Source organism: Lathyrus oleraceus, chromosome 2, assembly GCF_024323335.1.
Source record: "Lathyrus oleraceus cultivar Zhongwan6 chromosome 2, CAAS_Psat_ZW6_1.0, whole genome shotgun sequence".
Lineage (NCBI taxonomy): Eukaryota > Viridiplantae > Streptophyta > Magnoliopsida > Fabales > Fabaceae > Lathyrus > Lathyrus oleraceus.
The window spans coordinates 447,712,532-447,731,941 of record NC_066580.1 but is presented as its reverse complement, the minus strand read 5'-3'; positions in this window follow the sequence as shown (position 1 = coordinate 447,731,941).

Genomic DNA, 19,410 nt, shown 5'->3' with positions numbered 1-19,410 from the left:
AGTATAAAGCGTCATTACGGGCATGAGAGGTATTTTTTGGGTTAACCATGGTTGCTAAAATCCTACCACTCCTTAAACGTGTATGATCCTAAAAATTAAAATTTTTACCACCCCTTAATTGCATGCATCAACGGACATTGAAAACATTTAGACGATAAATAAATAATTAATATGAAAGTTTTCTTAAAGAAAAAATTTAATTTCTTACACAAAAACACGCGAGTCCCACTAGGCGTGCCAATTTGTTCGTAGGTGTTTTTAGCGAACAATCATGAGTTTGAAAGTCTTTGAAATTAACTCAAAAAATCTTGGTATTGGTTTTATGAAAAAACTTTTATAAGAAAGTACATGTAGGATGTGACTATAAATGTTTGAATGCAGACAGTGTAAAAGTAAACTTTAAAGACTATAAAACTTTAATTAATGTGCAAAAAATTTAGAATGAATAAAATTAAATAATTGCAGTAAAAGACAAAGTAAAAGGATATTTCAATTAAGGAAATATAAAAGGTACATATAAAAAAGGGATGCAAACTCACATAATTAATCATAAACCGTTGCTATTTTGCTTGGGTACTCCAGTTCTATAGAGAATGTATAAGAAATTTGCGACCTTGAGTACAACATATGAGCTTACTATATATACTAACTAAGAATAACAACCTTCGACAATTTACACCTAAAGAATTGACACATCTTCGAATTCATGCAACTCCTATTCCAACATATTGCCACATCGTCAAGGCTTTGAAACTGCTGGAACCATTATCCCATGTTCTCTAACTGCTTAGTGACTAGTAATTGCCTGCTCGTCAAAGTTAGTTGCTGATATTACTAAGTCTTTTATGTCTTTGGTTTCCTCAATTTACTAAGTCTTTGGAGTCTGTCGAAAATCCCCTCCTCGACATGGTATCAAGTAGTTACCCAGGCTTGTTCCTGAGACTCCTCCAAACTAATTCTTAAGATATGCTCTTGAGATTCTTCCAAACTACACCTCAAGATGTCAGTCGGGATGCCTCAGTTGATGTGTCATCACTGTCGACTGTTGTTCTTAAATGCCAACACTTAGCATTTCATGAAAATGCAGCATCCATTTAACTTTTCCTACTAAGTAGAAAATCCCAAGTTAACACTCACACATAAGGACTTTGGAAAAATCATAGAGTGGTAATCTTAATACAATTTAGTTACATGTGTTTAATTTTTCTAAGAAAGATTAGTTAATACAATGGCACTTGTTTCTAGATATTTGTTCTTTGTTATGACATGGTGAAATGCACGTTGTTTGTACTAATTAAGAAGGGGTCAGTGGTTCAAAACATTGATGGAAAATTACATCATTTCTTGGAGGAAATTATATGAAGAGTTCACAATACAAATCACAACACAAAATCGTATGCCAAAATGATAGCTATCTTCAGCGAGATTCACCATAAGATGAAAGATAACCTCAGAGAATACATTGACTAGTTTACTAAGGTCTTGTGGAAGTAGGAGGTTCCAACGATAGCCTGAAGTATTGAATTTTTTAGTAAGGATTAAGGACTGACTGCATGTTCTGTGAAAAGTTAGATATTAAAGGTGTACGGGAGTATGAGCGGTCTCATAACCAGAAAGCAGCCTTATATTAACTACGAGGAGAAATTATTGGCCGAAGGTGTAAACATGAACAAAGGTTCATGGAGCCCGGGTAGTGGGGGACAAGGATACCCAGACCCAGGAAGGACGAAGACAGAGGTGTGGCCAAAGGACCATACGCTATATTCTCCTCATATACTCTGCTAAACACTTAGAAAGAGAAAATCTTACAAGAATGCGTGAGTACTAAATTCAAGGAGGCTATGATGAGCTATCCATACACCATGAAAGAATCTGCATGAACTAACAAGATGAAACTCTACAGGTTCCATAAGTATCACATGCATAACACTGATGAGTGTGTTCAATTGAAAGAAGATATAAAATATTTGATCAAGAAAGGGAGGTTGAGCAGATACATCAAGGAAGACAAGAATAAAGACAACTACAAAAGTGTAAAGACCCCCCTATGAAAATGTAGAAATGGAGCAATTTTCTATGTTTCTATCATTGAGGGATTTTGCCACTCAAAGGCACCAGCCAAGGGGACCTTGAAGAGAAATATTGTGAAACTAAATGCATGGACAAAAAGGGAGAATCATCGATTATCGAGAAGTTGTTACAGTGCAGATAGTAAGTGCAGTTGTATCGTCTCCATATGGATTAGTTGTGTTTAAAATACCATTAAATAGTCTATATTCCTTTAAGTTTGGTTTTTCACAAGATTTTTTGTTTGGTGAGTACTTGAAAAGTAAAATGACAGAAAATAATTGTTCGGTGTTTCAACAGTGAGAAAACTTTGTTGTGGTTAGACTTTATTGACATGTTCTTATGTAGACTTCTTGATTACCAATACACAATTTTAATTAGCTATTAATATTATCATCTGTTAATATTATCACATCTAATGTTTGTGTCAATAACATGAGACTAATTGTATTACCTAATAGATGGTCTCTCATATTAATGTTTCATGTCACTAATATTGTGCAAACATGATTGAGGGGATGAGAAAATAATATACAATTTATTATTTTTGTGTTTGAACGGATGAACCCGTTGCCTACGTACTTTTCCATGGAAGGTAAGGATCAAAACGCCGTAGTTCGGCTAAAAGATTTCCAAAAGTAAGTGAATTGATTTTAAAACAAAAGCCCTAAGGTCTTTCGTTATCCACGGGAGAAAACTCAACCTATACAAACAACAAGTCCACCATGTGAGAAAAGCTTCAACTTGCTAGTGAGGGGTTAACCCTATAATAAGCAAGGAAGTCTTACAATTCAATCACTAAGGACAAAAGGTGAGATTAACATCAACCAACTAGGATAAATCAAACCTATGGCTAATGTATGAAAACTTATCAAGAAGGTGGACTTGAGCCACAAAACAATTGAATGAGTGGAATTAATCAATTAGAATTTATTCACAAAAGATGGTCAAAGTGTGATTAGAATTCAATTTAAGAGAAGTATCATGAAAATGAAGTTTGAAAAATCAGAGGCTTAAGGCCTAGGTTTCTAATTTGGAAAGAAATGAAAATGTTTGCACAATAGTTTTTTTTGGTTTTGGGTTAACATGCAAATGGAGTTTTAAAGAAACAAAAGGTGGGAGGGTTAAGGGATGTAAAACTTCTTAGATGTTCACCTCTTGAGATCATATGGAAATGATTCAAGTGATTCCTTTGGAATAGGCAACAATGCAATAAGCAAATAACAAGATGGATACCAGATGCCAATCTATGGACTTACACTAGTCTCACAAAGCAAAGAAACAAGGATACCAGATGCCAATCAATGGACTTATACTAGTCTCACAAAGCAAAGAAACAAGGATACCAGATGCCAATCAATGGACTTATACTAGTCTCACAAAGCAAAGAAACAAGGATACCAGATGCCAATCAATGGACTTATACTAGTCTCCAAGGAAAGAAACAAGGATACCAGATGCCAATCAATGGACTTATACTAGTCTCCAAGGAATGATCATAGGAAACAACTGCCAATAACTGGACTTACAATTGACTCCTCACAAGAAACAAATAACAAATGCAATAAGCAAGAGGAAACAAGTTGCCAATAAATGGTCTTACACTCGACTCCAAGGAAAGGAATGCCAATGAATGGTCTTAGTTCCAAATCCCACCAGATCATAGGAAATAACTGCCAATAGCTGGACTTACAATTGACTCCTCAATGGACAAAACAAAATGTTACAAAGTAATAAACAATGATTATGAAATGATATACAAGTAATAATGATAAATGCACAAAGGCATACATAAGCAAACATGTGCAGATGAATCAAGTAAGCAAACAAATAAGTCAATTAGCACACACTATACACAATCAATTAGGCTCAAGCAAGGTTAGGCTTTACAGCCAACTGGAATGGGGTATTTTGAGCTCTTAACCCTAACATTGAGAGTTAGGGTGAAGCAGATGAAATGGAGATGAGGGGGTGTGCCTCATAGCTCTTATCCCTGGTCAGGGAGAGCTTTGATCAATGGAAAGTGTGGGAGTTCAGAAAGTTGGAACTCTTCTCCACAAATGATTGACTCTATAAGATCTTAGGTTATTATTCACCATGCATCAACACATGGTGTGAGCAAGGTGAATGACACACTGAGTAGCAGGAGATGGATTACACATCTATTTTATCTGCCAATTGCCTCATAAGAGGACTTTACCTGCTTGGCACAAAATTAAACAAGCACAAACATTGCCTCTTAAGGAGGGCTTCAGACAGGTGCCTACCAATAACAGTAGGTCTTCCAGACTACATGAAGATTAGGGATTATACCTAAGTGGTTAAGCAACCAAGCAAAACAAAGCTCAAATGAACTTAAAGCAACTTAGGTACCTCTTGAAGTACAGCAAGCTGAAATCGTGCTATCCAAGGCTGGTAATGGTTCCAAACTCTTCTACAATGCTTATGGAGAGGATTGATGAAAAAAATGAAGCTCAAACAAGCACGAATCCAGTTAATTTTGAAATCTCCATTGATGCTTCAAGCTTCGTGTATGGTTCAATATGGCACCAATTGCTCCAATTCCACGTTCAAACTTGCTCAGAAATGCTTCCTCATCATGAATCCATCAATAGAAATGTATTTTGTGTGAAGATTTTGGAAAATATTTTGAGAGAAAAAATTTGGTTGATTTTGAATCTAGATCTGAAAATGGATGTTAATGATGAAAGCAGTTGAGATTATCCTTATACATCCCATGCTAATGATGCTGAAAACCTGTTTAAGCCAAAGCTAATCAAGATTAACAACTTATGAAGTGTATGTACAAAATGGTATTTCACCCCCATGCATGAGGTAGCCACGTGAACAGTGCTCAACTCTGATCCAAAACCACTCAAACAAGGCCCATGCACACTTTAGGATTGGTTTTTCATGCATATAATCATCCAAAATGATTTTATGAAATTTCCTTCAAAAATCTTCATGAATGAGCACATGATCATGCAAGGGAGATTCAAGCCATGTAATGGATGTTTTGGAAAGTGCGTGTCATGATGAACAAAATGCAAAAAGAACCACCAAAATTGGAGCTTTGGTTCAAAAGTTATGCCCATTTGAATTTTCAAGCACACTTTGCCATGATTGGATCATATCTCCTTAACCACACATTAGAAATTCATGATCTTGGACTTTTTGGAAATGGGAGAGAAAGATATTCAACTTTCATGTTCAACAAAATTTCATTTGAAGCTTTCTTGATGATGTAAGATTGAGTTGAAGTTGGTCCAAAACCCTTCCATTTTTGGAAAGTTCAAATTATAGGTCACTTGCTATTTTGGGAAAGTCTTGACTGGACCTCAAATTCTTCAATGTGAGTGTTTGAAATGTCAAATGAGACTTGTTTGAACATGAATGAAGTATTTCTAGTCACTTCCCACCTCCAAATCCACAGTTGACTTTGTAGTTGACTTTCTAGGTCTTCAGATGACCTGAAAATGTTCTGATGAGATTCAAGCCTCTACCACTTGGGATTTTGCTTCAAAATGACATCATAACTCATATGAACTCTTGTGAATGATTGTGGGGTCCAAATCTCAAGAATGACCACCATCTATTGCTCAATGAATGCCTTTAATTTGCCTTGACTTGTTAATGCTTCATCTGCAAGACAAAGGTTAGATGACATATTTTTGTACTTTTGGTTAGTGATTAGAAGAAAAGCAATGATATACAAATGCAAACATGCTTGGTGATCAAGAACCACTCTCAAAAAGATAACCTACCCACAGGGAAGGAAGCAAGGTGTCCAATGATCCTTGAGGCAATGCAATGATATGATATGATGTCATGAGGGATCTTAAGGACAAAATTGGGGTCTTACAATGATATACTTGTACTAGTGTTGCATCTCGAAAAATATGATTCCTCACGATGGTCGCGGAAAAATTTATGTTCGAACAGAGTCGCCACCGAACTTTATTTATCCCAATCAAGGAATAGGAAAATATCAATAAAACCTTTAAAAATAGAATAATGGTCGTCGCAACCATATTCGGGTTCGGGAGTCGATTACGCAAGGGGAAAGTATTAGCACCCCTCACGCCCGTTATACTTAACGGGAACCTTTTAGTTCTAATTTGCAATTTGAATGTTAACTTATGTTGTTTGTTTTCTTCGTGTGATAAAAATATTGAAAAGAGATGGATGAGAACCTCAGAAAGGGAAAAGGGAGGTTTTTTTATTAGTGTGCTCGCAAAGATACATCAATCTCCTGCCTACGTATCCTTATGGTGCAATAAGGAAGTCAGAACATTCGTAGTTCGGGGAATTACAATTGGTTGGTGTTTTTTTATGAACAACTGCGTAGTTCACATTCCAAAGGCTAAACGCTGGCCTGTCTACTCTCGGCGGAGGCTTAAGCACTAGTTTGTTGTGCGCATCAAAAAGGATTAACAATGTTCTTTTTGAATAGAGTTTTGGTCACGCGGGGGGTGACAAGTTGAATTAATACGTTAGATGTTTTGTTTGATTGGGTTTGATCGCACGGGGGTGAGAAAAGATAGGTTTGATGTGTTAAGATATTTTGGTTGGATGACGATTACTCGGATAGTTGAGTAAGACAACTCGTATCCTAACAATCGGGAAAGGGAATAGAAGACTCCAGACCTCTTTCTTTTTCATCCTTAATTATAAAAGGATTTGATGATAATTAAGGTGTTTTGACTGGATGACGATTACTCGGATAATTGAGTAAGACAACTCGTATCCTAATAATCGGGAAAGGGAGTAGAAGATTCTAGATCGCTTTCTGTTTCATCTGAGTATTTACGAAAATAAGGTTGTATATGGTTGATGTATTTTAGAATGGATGACAAGTACTTGAATGGCTGAGTAAGACAACTCATATCCAAGCATTTGAGGAGAGGAATCGAAGGCTCAAGACCATCTCCCTTTTCGTACAGTTCATTATGAAAATGATTTGATTAAGTTATATGTTTATGGACAAATGACAATTGTTCGACTAACCGAGTAAGAGAACTCGTATTCAAACAATTGAGGAGAGAAGTTGAAGGCTGAAAATCATCTCCCTTTTCATTTTGTTATTATGAAAATAATTTAATTTAATCTTGGTTTAAGGTTTGCAAAGAAATGACGATTGTCTAACTAATCGAGTAAGAAAACTCGTATTCGAACAATCGAGGAGAGGAGTTAAAGGCTTAAAACCATCCCCCTTTTCATTTAGTTTATTATAAGAATGTTTTGATTTAATTATGCTTAAGTGGATTAGAAATGACGATTATTCGACTAACCGAGTAAGAGAACTCGTATTCAAATAATCAAGGAGAGGAGTTGAAAACTCAAAACCATCCCCTTTTTCATTTCCAAATGAAATGGTATTTAATTGTGATTAGGTATTTTAATTTAATTTTAATAAAGAATACTCGATGTTGGATCGAGGTTTTAAATTTGTGTTTACGAATGAAGTGGATTTTATTTAGTGAAACGTTCATCTAATCGATCAATTAATAACCGAATAGGTCTCATTGTAAGAAAGTCCAAGAGCAAGCTATGTGAGGTTGATGGCGACGTGAAAAGCAATCGACTTACAAGGATATTTGGAAAATTGGCTCGATTGAGTCGAGGATTGTATGATTTTAATGGTCTTATCATGGTTTTGAATTGATGATGAAATTGAATGACATCGAGTTTATATTATGCAAAAATGGTGAAATTGTGATAGTCTGAGGAATCGGTCAACTTTTAATTATCAAAATTAATTGATAAAAGTTTGGTTAAATTGTCTAATTTAAGGTAATAAAAGTTAATTATCAAAATTGTTGGATTAAAAATTAATATGATCAAATAATTAAGTTAATTAAAATTAGTTAATAAAATCATCTAATTTAATCAAAATTTTAATTAATTAATTGAATAGGTGTCGATATTGAATATAAAATAATCGATTTTGAATCGGCCACTGTGCTCATAAATCGGTTTGTACATAGCGACAATGGAATTGGTGTGTCGTATGTAAGGATCGAAACACGGTGAAATATTCCGTTGATGTATTTAATATTTTGGTGGTATATCAGCATGAAATTACCGAACCCATAGATAAAGAAAAAATGATTAAAAGTGCTATAAAGTTTACCAACAACAACTCTGCAATATTTACAATGGTCAAGACAATATATATAAAAAACAAGTAGTCCAATGACATTGGAAATAAAACCATTACAAAGATTGAAATAATTGGGTTATTGAAAATCAAACCATCACAAAGACCAAAACAATTGGCCTATTGAAGATCTAACTGCTACGAATATCAAAAGAATATGTAGACAAGTGCCATCCAATAATATTGAAATTAAAGTAATGGCCAAAATGACAATCATACCAAAAAGAAAATCAGTTCAAAGACTACCAACAATAGTGTTATCATATTAACACATCACTAATATAATAACGTATTAACAATGCAGATCTCGGAGTCATGTTCGATTTAGTTACCACAACACATACAAAGAACACCTACCAAATACCGTACTATTTAGATTGAAAACAAAAGACACATTTCTCATATTTGGAACCAATAACCAAAGAAGAAAAAAAAGCATGATAAAAAAATTGTTTTTCTTATTACTAACAAAATAATATACTTCTAACCACTACCAAAGATGATAAGCATATTTTACCACAACATTAACTAAATAAATAAAATGTACAACAAAAACAATTAAGAATGTAAAACAAGTATCCTGCTGACTAACAGTAGTTTAGCCATAAGAAACTAGGATTCACTTTAAACTAAACAACACAACATGCTCAACACAGTTGAACAAACAAAATGGAAATGAACGAAATCTAACCATACGCGTCCAAGTTGTAATCGAAGTCGAAATCAGACCATGAAATTTTTTGATGCGGCCGGAGGGAGTAATCAAGGTGTATTCACGGTAGTTCCATCGATGAATTTGCGCGAGTAGTGATTCGCCGGATCTGTTTCGGCCGAGAATCACCTCCATTTTTTTTGTTTTCTTAATGAAGTTTGAGATTGTTGGTTTTGATGGAAGAGACGTCGAAATCGGAGTCGGAGGGAACAAGAACGGTGACACGGTTGAATGCGGAGAGAACTGGAGGACTCAGAAGCATCTCGGTTGATGATGGCTATGGTGGATGCAAAGTGGTTGATTTTAGGTGGCGGTGGTTATGCTGTATGAGGAATCGCAGTGGGTTTGCCGGCGAGGTTGTTATTGAGTTGTACGGTTCGCATCGGTGTCACTGTGTGTTCGTTGGTTAGGATTGTGTTTAAATGACCGACGACATGGAGGGTCTTGGGTACTTCAAGGTGGATTAGAGGTTGTAACGGTGGTGAAGGGTGGTTACCGGTGGATGCGTGAAGGTTTTACCGGTGTAGGGTTGAAACGCGGTCACCGGAGGGAGATGAAGGAGTGGCGGTGTAGAAGGTGGAAGGGTTGTAGTGGTGCGTTCGCGGTGAGGCCGGCGGAGAAGAGGTCATGAGTAATGGTGGTTGTCGTTGTTGATGGAGTGTGGAAAACGACGATTGTTGTATGAAGGAGGAAGAACAGAGGTTGGGACGGCGGTTTAGCGGTGGATGAGAGAAGATGGTGTGGAGTTGTGCGTCGTAGATTGACGGAAGGGTGAGGGATGAAGAGGAAAAAGTGATATTGTGTAGAAGAGGAAGGGTTTCCTTTTCGTTTTTTTGTTTTTTTATTTTCTTTTTCCTTTTCCCTTTTCACAGAGAGAGTGAGTGGTTCTCTTATGTGAGCTAGAGAGAGAACAGTTAAAGCAGAGAGAGAGAGAGTCCTCCTTTGTTTTTTTTTCATTAAAAATCCAAAAAATCACTTTCTAGTGACCGTTGGGAGAGAGAGAATTAGGAGTGTCTAGATTTTGAGAGGATAAGATCTAAAGATTTGTGAGGATCCTATGTGAAATGGGGATGTGGCTTGTTCTCATTGGATGGAGAGAGATATTTTATTAATTTTTGATTTTTATTTAATGATATTACTATTTAAAAATCTGATTTTTATTGGATAATGGAAAATGGCATGGATAACCAACATGGATAATTGATTAATCTTGATCTAACGATCATGATTAACCCAAAGAAACACACAAAGAAACACAAATTGTTAGATAATTTAGAATGTCTAAGATATCCCTTTTAGAGGGTTTAATTGATTTAAACAATTCAAATCAATTAAATCAAATAAAATTCATATCTTAAGACAAAATTAAAATGGCCACATGGAAAATTTTATTTAATAGTCTTGAATATTTTGACAAAAGAATAAAAATAAATGACTAAAAATGAATAAAAGTCAAGCGAAAATTTGTTCAAAAAATTAAATCGGATACATTAAAATGATCAGTGCGAAATATACTTATTGAAAAAATACAGCGTTTCTTTTAATTTTGAAATAAATTTTGACCGGTTAAAAGGCTCAGATAGATTAAAATGCAGCTGAAGAAGTCGTCGAAAAATATAATGAGCATATCCAATTAAACTACATGAATCGTAGATTAATAATACTGATATCTACAAGTTTGATTTCGAAACTTTTTATCCGCTGATTTTGTCCGTACTTGAGGAACGATTTAACTAACTTGTCTGTATTTTCAAGAATTTATTCCGACTGATATTTTATGTGTTATTCATGATGAAATGCGTGTTATGCTGTACATATTATGTAAATTGAAAATTAAATCGAATTTATGAAAATTTAAAATGCCCGGACAAAATTGGGGTACGACAACTAGTAATTACCAATGCCTTTTGAATATCAAGTCATACCATGAAAACATGTTTTAGGTAGTTAATTCAAAACAAGCATTATAAACGAAAAATTCATCAATATTAAAACTTAAGAAGAATTACATAAAACTCCATGGTTGAGATCAAAACATAATTAACAAGACAACTACATTTACGAAGGGATTTAAAAGGGGTTTTTCAAAACTTTGATCCTCTTAACGAAACAATCCTAATGATCAGATATTGATGAAATTATTAATCACAAATAAAATATCAAAGGATTATCAGAATATCTCGTGTAGCATGGTTTAACGTTGATCGCAAATGACAGAAGATATTGACGTCTCTATGAATTTCACACGAGTGCAAAGTGGAAGGCAGTGCTAGCCGTTTTCTGAGAATGACGAAAACTAAAACTAGGATTTAAGGGGAAATAGGTTATCTATCTATAAAGAGCTGCTAAAACCCCAATGCTCTCATTTTGGACTTTCCCAAAAGTAACCACAATCTTCTTTATATTTAATTAAGCTCTTTTAATTAAATTAAATTAAATAATTAAATTAAATTATATTTATTTTGATTAACTGTCAATTCTCATTTATTTAATTACACCATATTTAATCAAATAAATTATATATGTGTTAATGTATTAAACAATTTAAATACTTTTAACACATAATTAATTTAAATCTTATTTAATGTAATCGTCCATTCCACTATCATTACTCTATGAGTATGACCTTGTAGGTTCTCGTAACATTGACAATAATATTAAATTACATATTTAGTATTATAAATAGTGAGCGATATGTAGCAACACATCACTGCTTCCTCGAGTGACGAGAATGTCATGTGATCTGACATAACATTTCTATGAAAATGATCACGTGTACAATTATTATTTTGCCCTTATATCTACATTGAACATAAGGTATATAATACCTCACCTTTGTATAGTCCAATATTATATTCCTTGATCCCTGAGTATACTTGATAACAACAAATAAGTCAAATATCTCATGTCGACTTATTTGAGCACGACCATGCATTTTACAATCATACTCTACCAATGGGATCATATATATTACTCCCATATATGTAAGAGGGGCAAATCCCATCTTGGTCACTCATGTCCCTTATCATGATTTGTAGAGCACCCATCAACTATATTTATGGTCATCCTATTACGGATAATGTTTAATTGACAATAAAGTACTCAATTCCACATCTAGGATATATAGTGGTTTCAGGTTGAAGAATGGTATACACGACTATCACAATGAGAACAACTTATAACACTTACATAATATACTATATAGTATTCTCATGGTGGGTCAATCCAATATAAAAATGTTTATATTTATATGAAGAATTGATATCTAATATTCATGACCCATGAGATACAAACATCAATCTACTCATATAATAGTCTATATGCATCACTATTGTTATGTGTGACTGTAAAGCTTGACTATGAGTACTTTAAGAATAATTTCATTATGTTTAACGAGGCCTCACGATTAAGTCACACTTAATGTATCATTAAACAAACCAATTATTCTAAGGACTTTATTATGTTACATACAAGTAACATAATAAATATAATGCCTAATAATTATATATATTGACAAAAATTATCTATCAAGGTCATGATACAAATACATATAAAACCAATAATGGTTGGCTATTAGGGCTTACTCTAGCAATCTAACCCCAACAAAATATAAAATTATCTAAGCTTACTCATCCTAGCTTTAATAATCTTCATGTTATTAGAGTTTGCAATCTTATGATACAAACTTGGCTCTCCCCGGTTAACAAGAAATATTGTTAATTATTTTCCAATGCTAATTTGCAAGATTGGATTGATTTGAACATAAATCAAGATATATGAAGTAAAAAACAATTCTGGGCGACAACCTGGGTTACGACATGCCATACTTTATGGTATTGGAGAAATCAACATGAACATCTTGATGACTATTATTTCCCAATCAGTATGAGCATCAAAGAAAAGACTTAGTTTTATCAATCAGATCATGGAATTTTCAAATAAAGGAATGAAGATACTTTTGTAAGTTTATCAAATCACTTGGATTCAACTAGATAAGGATTGGGTTAGACTAAATACGAATGAAGTTGTGAAGAACCATGAAGCAAATGGTTGTGGAGGCATTTTAAGCGATAACAATGGTAGCTGGAAAGGTTTTTTTTCCTTCCGAAATATCTTGGAATTCATCAAGTTGCAGTAGCGTATCTTTGGGGAGCTTTAGAAGGGTTAACTTTCACATATGACAAAGGATACAGAAGATTCGAGTTACATATCGATAATTAGAGTTTTATACTGCAGTCACCTTAGATGATATTACTTTGAGAGTAGGTTTGGGTATTATTCATCGCAACAAAAGTATCTTCAAGCACAAGTGAGAAACCCGCGTGAAGCATATTTTTTGTGAACCCAATATATGTGCAGATGTTTTGGCTAGTATGGGAGCGAATCATACCAGTGATTTTCAGGTTTATGATATCTGTCTAGATGAAGCGACTTCTTTCATTTTTTAAAATCTAGCTAGCATAAGCCATCCCCGTATTTATAGTTTGTAATCTTTTTTTTGGGCTTAGTGATCGCGACTTTATGAGTCGAAATTGGGGTACAAACTGCAAGTGCACAGTTCTATCGCGTAGTTTTAAAAGATATCGATCCCACAGGGACTTATGAATCGATCTACCGTTTTCTAAGGTTACTTCGTAAAGCTAAGGCGGGTAATACTTTGATTGTTTGGGGAAAAGTTAAAACTAAAAATAGGATCTAAATTAAATATCAATTAAACGGATATCGGTATGTAGTCCGTCGTAATTAGGGAATCAATTCTTCGTTGGTTTCTTGGTTTTAAAATAAATCTTTTCAGTTGACACTATTGATTAAAAGTCTTATCTCAAACTCTCGCTCTGTTGAATAAACTATGATTTTATATTAACGTAGCTGTCACTTATTAGTTAAGTCAAAAACCACTTTTTGAAAACAATAGAATCCGTAGAAACTCTTTTTAAGAAAACACTAATCGTTTAAACACCCTTGTCTCAAACTCTCGCTCTGTTGACTTAGGTTATAAAATTAAATTCAAATGCTTAACTCTCGTCCTCACATTCAACCTTTAAAAATACTTTTTGAAAAAGATTAGAATTTAATTAACTCTAAAAATTGCTTTCTCCCTGATCTAGAATTAATGTCCAATTTACACTGTCCAGTTAAAAACTCAAACTCTCGTTCTATTGATTTTAACTTCTTTATGTCTTTTACTTTCGTACAAAAACCTTGTTATTAAACCTGTAAGTTGAAACCGTAAAAAGAGTGATTTTATTTTAAACTTAATTAAACCAACTTAGTTGTGATTCCTTCATTCCGATTACTCTACATACCGATACCTAAATAAATTAGCCAGACATGCTAAACAGATCTAAATAATTATCATGCATAAACAAATTCATCTTAGGCAAATAATATAAATAAACAGTAAAGCAGAGCATATATAAATTAAAACAATAATTAAAGAACCTGAGTAATTAAATAGCAATCTTGAACATCCACCACAGACCGGTTGGATTTGTTCTTGAATTCTTCAATCAGACAGAAAAATAAAAGTGAAGGAATAAAAATCTAGGGTCTAACGTAAGGTTAGATCTAGTGAAAGGTACACAATAGTTTCCGGTGTAGAAACTATTGTGCGAAAAATTAATTAACTGCTGGAAAAGAAAATAGAAATTGCAAAGGGAAAAAAAATAAAGACTGTAAAAATATTGCTGTAAAATATGCTTGCACTGCTGGAAGAGAAAAAGCGTGGAAACGAGAAACGGCCGAAGAAGCGAGGACCCGAGGGTTTTTCCAAAAGCTACTATTTATATTAGTACTTTTGTAACTGCTTCCAAGGGTTTTCCGTGTACATAGTCTTCACGTTGCAAACGGTCAAGCGTAACAATAGGCCTCAACGTCTTTGTTGCGCCTCTGAAGCCAAAAATATAGGAGAATGGTTTGAAGTCCGTCACACCATGTGTTATGCTCGTAACACAAGTGGGCAGAGCGTGACGCTCGTCACAGGCTGTGTGACACTCGTCACAGGCGCAGCGCCTGTGCTTTTTGGGTTGGGCTTTGGTTTTTTCTATTTGCTTCTTTTCATTCCTTTTTCACCTCCTTTTCTTCCTTTTTCACTTCTTTATCAAATAAGCTACCTGAGACAAATAGAAAGAAAATACCGAGTAATATCGAATAAAATGAAATAAATCGAAACAAATAATAATACAATTTAATTAAATCAAGTCCAAAAAGTGTGATATTATTTCGTGTCATCAAACTCCCCCATACTTAGATCTTTGCTTGTCCTCAAGCAAAATACAGTATAGAAATCGCTTAAAAATTTAGCCAGGTGAAATTTCAAAACACACATCAATTAGTACTAGGTTGCAAGTAGATTTTGTTTAGAAGCAACTTGAGTCTATTCTCGACATCAAGAACAACCGTTACCGCATCTGATAATCTTTCCTCATGCAAACCAGTTCGAGTCATGCTATTATAGCTAGCCTTGTTCTTTTACTCTTATTTCACCCGTTTTCATTCTAGCGAAATCACATTAAGCCCTTTATCGTTTCGCGCACATAGTGGAGTGACCGGTTAGTGATTCTGATCCCCTTTTTAGCTTGAAGCTCTGGTACATGAGTCGGATAACTTTGTTACTTAGTCCATTGCAAATTTCAGGGGATCGGACCGTAGTCCGCCCTACCAAGTTCAGTACCAGATACCTGCTGAACCAACTCATAATGGATCTTTCGTATTATGTTTTTGTATGATCTGCAACTTTTGGATTAAATGATCTGGTAAGGATCACCTAACTTAGTTAGTGCATTTCCTGATGTATATATTTTTTATTTTGGGAATCATTCACTTATATTCATCGGTCCTCCACGTAGTTTGCTATTAAGACGGTGCTGACTTCTTGTATAAACTACTCGGGGTTACTATAAGGTTAAAAATCCAGGGACTTGTATAACGGCTGCCTTTCTGATCTAACATGTTGAGGTTTGTTTAGAGTGTTGGGGCGGTAATAGTTTTTGTCTTAATTTGTCTCAAGTTCGATAAAATGAGCAACCTTTATACTTACTGAGTGTGTTGAATTTTTGTTATGGCTCATGAAAATTTTGAGGGAATAGATAATAGAAATTTTTTTCACATTAGGGACTTAACTTAAAATAAATCTACATTATAATAAATTTTTTTATATATATATATAATTTCAAGGGAAATAACAATGAAAAGAAAAGTACATACTTGAAAAAGGGAGGATAGAAAGAGCACGGTTTTCCCCCTCATACTTAAATGAAACATTGTCCCCAATGTTTCAAGGAAATCAAAAGAAATACAAAAAGAAAAAGAAATGAAATCAATGCTGCCTTCCGCCTCTTGTGCTTGGACCGGGTGATCGCTGACGGGCTTCCAAATCATCAAACCTGCTGAGCAACTCAGTGAACCGCTGATCGGTTATAGCATTCCTCGCTTCCTGATGTTGTTGCATTTGGCGCATTATTTGCATCATTTCGAGATTCTGCGCTTGCATACCATCAATAGCATCCATGATGTCGTCGTTGGTTGCAGGCCTTCTTCGTTGACGACGTCGTGAAGATGGACCAGCTGCACTATCGGAAGGTTTGAGCGGGACTGACTGTTGTGCAGGAATCTGATCACCGTGCTCCATTTCTTCAAACTCGTCTGTGGGCGGGTTTGCTTGTGCAGGCTCGGTAGCTTCGGGAGCATTCAGATCATAGATGTGGCGGTTGGGATTGGTGACATCGGTTAAGGCAATGTTGGGTAGAACAACGCTTGGGACCTCCTGGTTGTTCACCATAAGATAATACCCTCCGCCTATCCTGTTCTTGATTAGGCGGCTGGACCGACAGTAGCTTATGTCCATAAATAGGGGAGGTAGAGATTCTAAAGTTTGGAGTCGTTCCCCTAGGTTTAAGCCAAGTGCTATGGTGGTGATTAATCCACCAATTATAAAAGGTTGACGGCCTCTAGCACATAAGGTGCGGATATGATGAAATAGGAAGGAGGCGGCGTTTACCTTAGTATCCGGTTCGAAGACGCATTCGAGGAAGAATAACTCCTTTGCGTTGACCTTGCTGTTGTTCGGTCTTCCAAAAACTGTGTTTTGCAGGATGCGGATGAAGTATCGGATGGTTGGGTTATGTATATGGGAAGCAAGGAGCACATCCCAGTTGTTGGTATCTACGCCGGATATTTTCTTAAAAAGGTCGAAGGCGTGTATGTTCCACTGGCAATTCGGAGGTATCCTAGGGTGGACTTGACCTTCTACAGGGAATTGTAGCATGGTGCTCAATTGGTTTTGGGATAAGGAGTATTCGGTGTTGAACATACGGAAGGTTGCGGTACCGGTTAAGTACTCGTCTTCACCGGTGGGAGTGTTGTACGAATAGGAACTTAAAAATTCTAAGGTTAGGGATGGGTAGGTGGGTTGATTTTGAGTGCATAAAAAGGTTAAATCGGCAAGGCGGGGCATCCACTCGATACCTTGAAGTAATCCTAATTGTCGTAAACAAGTTAAATCAGGGTACCTGGTAGAGACGACGCCTCGCTGTTGGAAACGCTCGAATTGCTCTTTTTGATAATTATCATCTTCAGCTCGGAAGATGATGTTTCCGAAATTTGGATTTCCCGCCATACTGATGAATGAGTTGGAAGAAGTAGTAGGAAAGAAAAGAAATGTATTTGATTGTATAGAATGGTTGTGATGTAGGAAGAAAGGTATGGTGGGTATTTATAGGAAAAAAAATTTGGAAGTTGGAAAGGAAGTGGTTGAAAAGTACATAAATGTGGGTTAATGTGAATAAATGGGGAAGGTAAAAAGGTGAAGTGGTGTAACGGTCGTGTCTCCAACGGCATGTAACGTTCACCTAGTCTGAAGGTGTTACGCTCGTGACAGGGTCGTTACGGGCGTGACAAGTACTTGGTGTGACGACCGTGATGGCGTGTGTGACGCTCGTCACACAGTCATCTTGGCAACGTATTTTGTGTTTTTTTACCATTATATTTTATTGTTGTTAATTTGCTATGCATATGGTTATTTTATTCTGCTATTGTGACACTTTAAATTTTCCTTGCAAGCTATCCTACTTTCCATAACAGTGCATAAATATATTTTTCTTTGATAAGTTATGTAGGCAGCAACAGTAGAGAGCATTATTGATAGATCTTGCATAATTCATAATAAAGTAAAATAAATCAATAGCTTCATAAAATACTCATAATGTAACATTGGAAGAAAAAAAACAAAAAATGCGAAAGAGAAACAAATACGAACATAATTTGAAATAACATTAATGAATAATCTAACTAAAACTAAATAACTAAGGAAAACGACTTCTATCCATCTGCACGATCTCTGGCCGGAGGAGCAAAGGAGTTAACACGGTTTAGCAACTCGTGGAACTGATTTGTCATATTGTTCATGTATCCTAGAAATTCTTGTCCCATGTTAGCTAATTCTTCTCTGAGGGCGTCTTGTTATGACATCAAGGCTTGAATGGTGGTGTTATAATCAGCTCCGGGCATATGATGTCGAAGATCTGGTATTGCCGATTCTTCGGTCTGAACAGGTTGAGGAGGAGGATCAATATCATAGTAACCAGATGGTGTCTGAGGGTCAGATTCAGCATAAGGAATCTGGTCATCACAAATCTCATAGTCCTGGATGGATTCAGTGGATCTAGCAGGAGAGGGTGTTGCGTTCAGATTGTAGAGCCAGTTATTGCGGTTATGAACACTAGTCCTAGGACTGGGCAAGGTGAATAGGCAAAGAACCTGGTTATTAATTATAAGCTCAAACTCTTCAGATCCTAGGTTTCCTATAAACATAGTGTTGAAGAGGAAGGGTATACTCATAATCGTAATGCCACAAAAAGGGCTTAAGTCAAGCATAGGCTGACGTAATCCGATAGCATTACCAATCATGGTTATCAAACCGCCTATTCGAATTGGTGCTCGTTCATCTTGGATAAGGTGGTCTAAACTTGCCAACATAAAAGTGGCACCGTTTACTGGACGGTTTTGGGAAGCACAAAATATGATGAAGAGTTCATCACGTGAAACTGAGGTGCTGTTTGGCTTCTTCCCAAATAAGGTGTGGGTCAGGATCTTATGGAAATAACGAAAGGCCGGGTTATGTATGTTTCCAGAGAGAAACTCATGTTCCTCGGGATCGTCATTTCCAGTCAAGCTTCCCCAAAAGTGTTCAAGTTCTCTATATTCAAAAAGTTCTTCTTGGCTCACTGTGAATGTATCAAGGGAGGTAGGGAAACCTAAAAGGTTGGTAAAGTCTTGAGTATTAAATTGGTACTCCATGTTAAACATTCTGAACTGGATGAAACCTCTGCTTATTCCTTTTCCATGGGTGGGTAGATAGATCAGGGAGCTAAGGAATTCTAGTGTTAGTCTTCGGTAAGTGACGAAATGTCTACGGATAGGAGAGGTTTCCCACCCTATCTGACTCAGCAAATACAAGACACTTTCTCTTAGT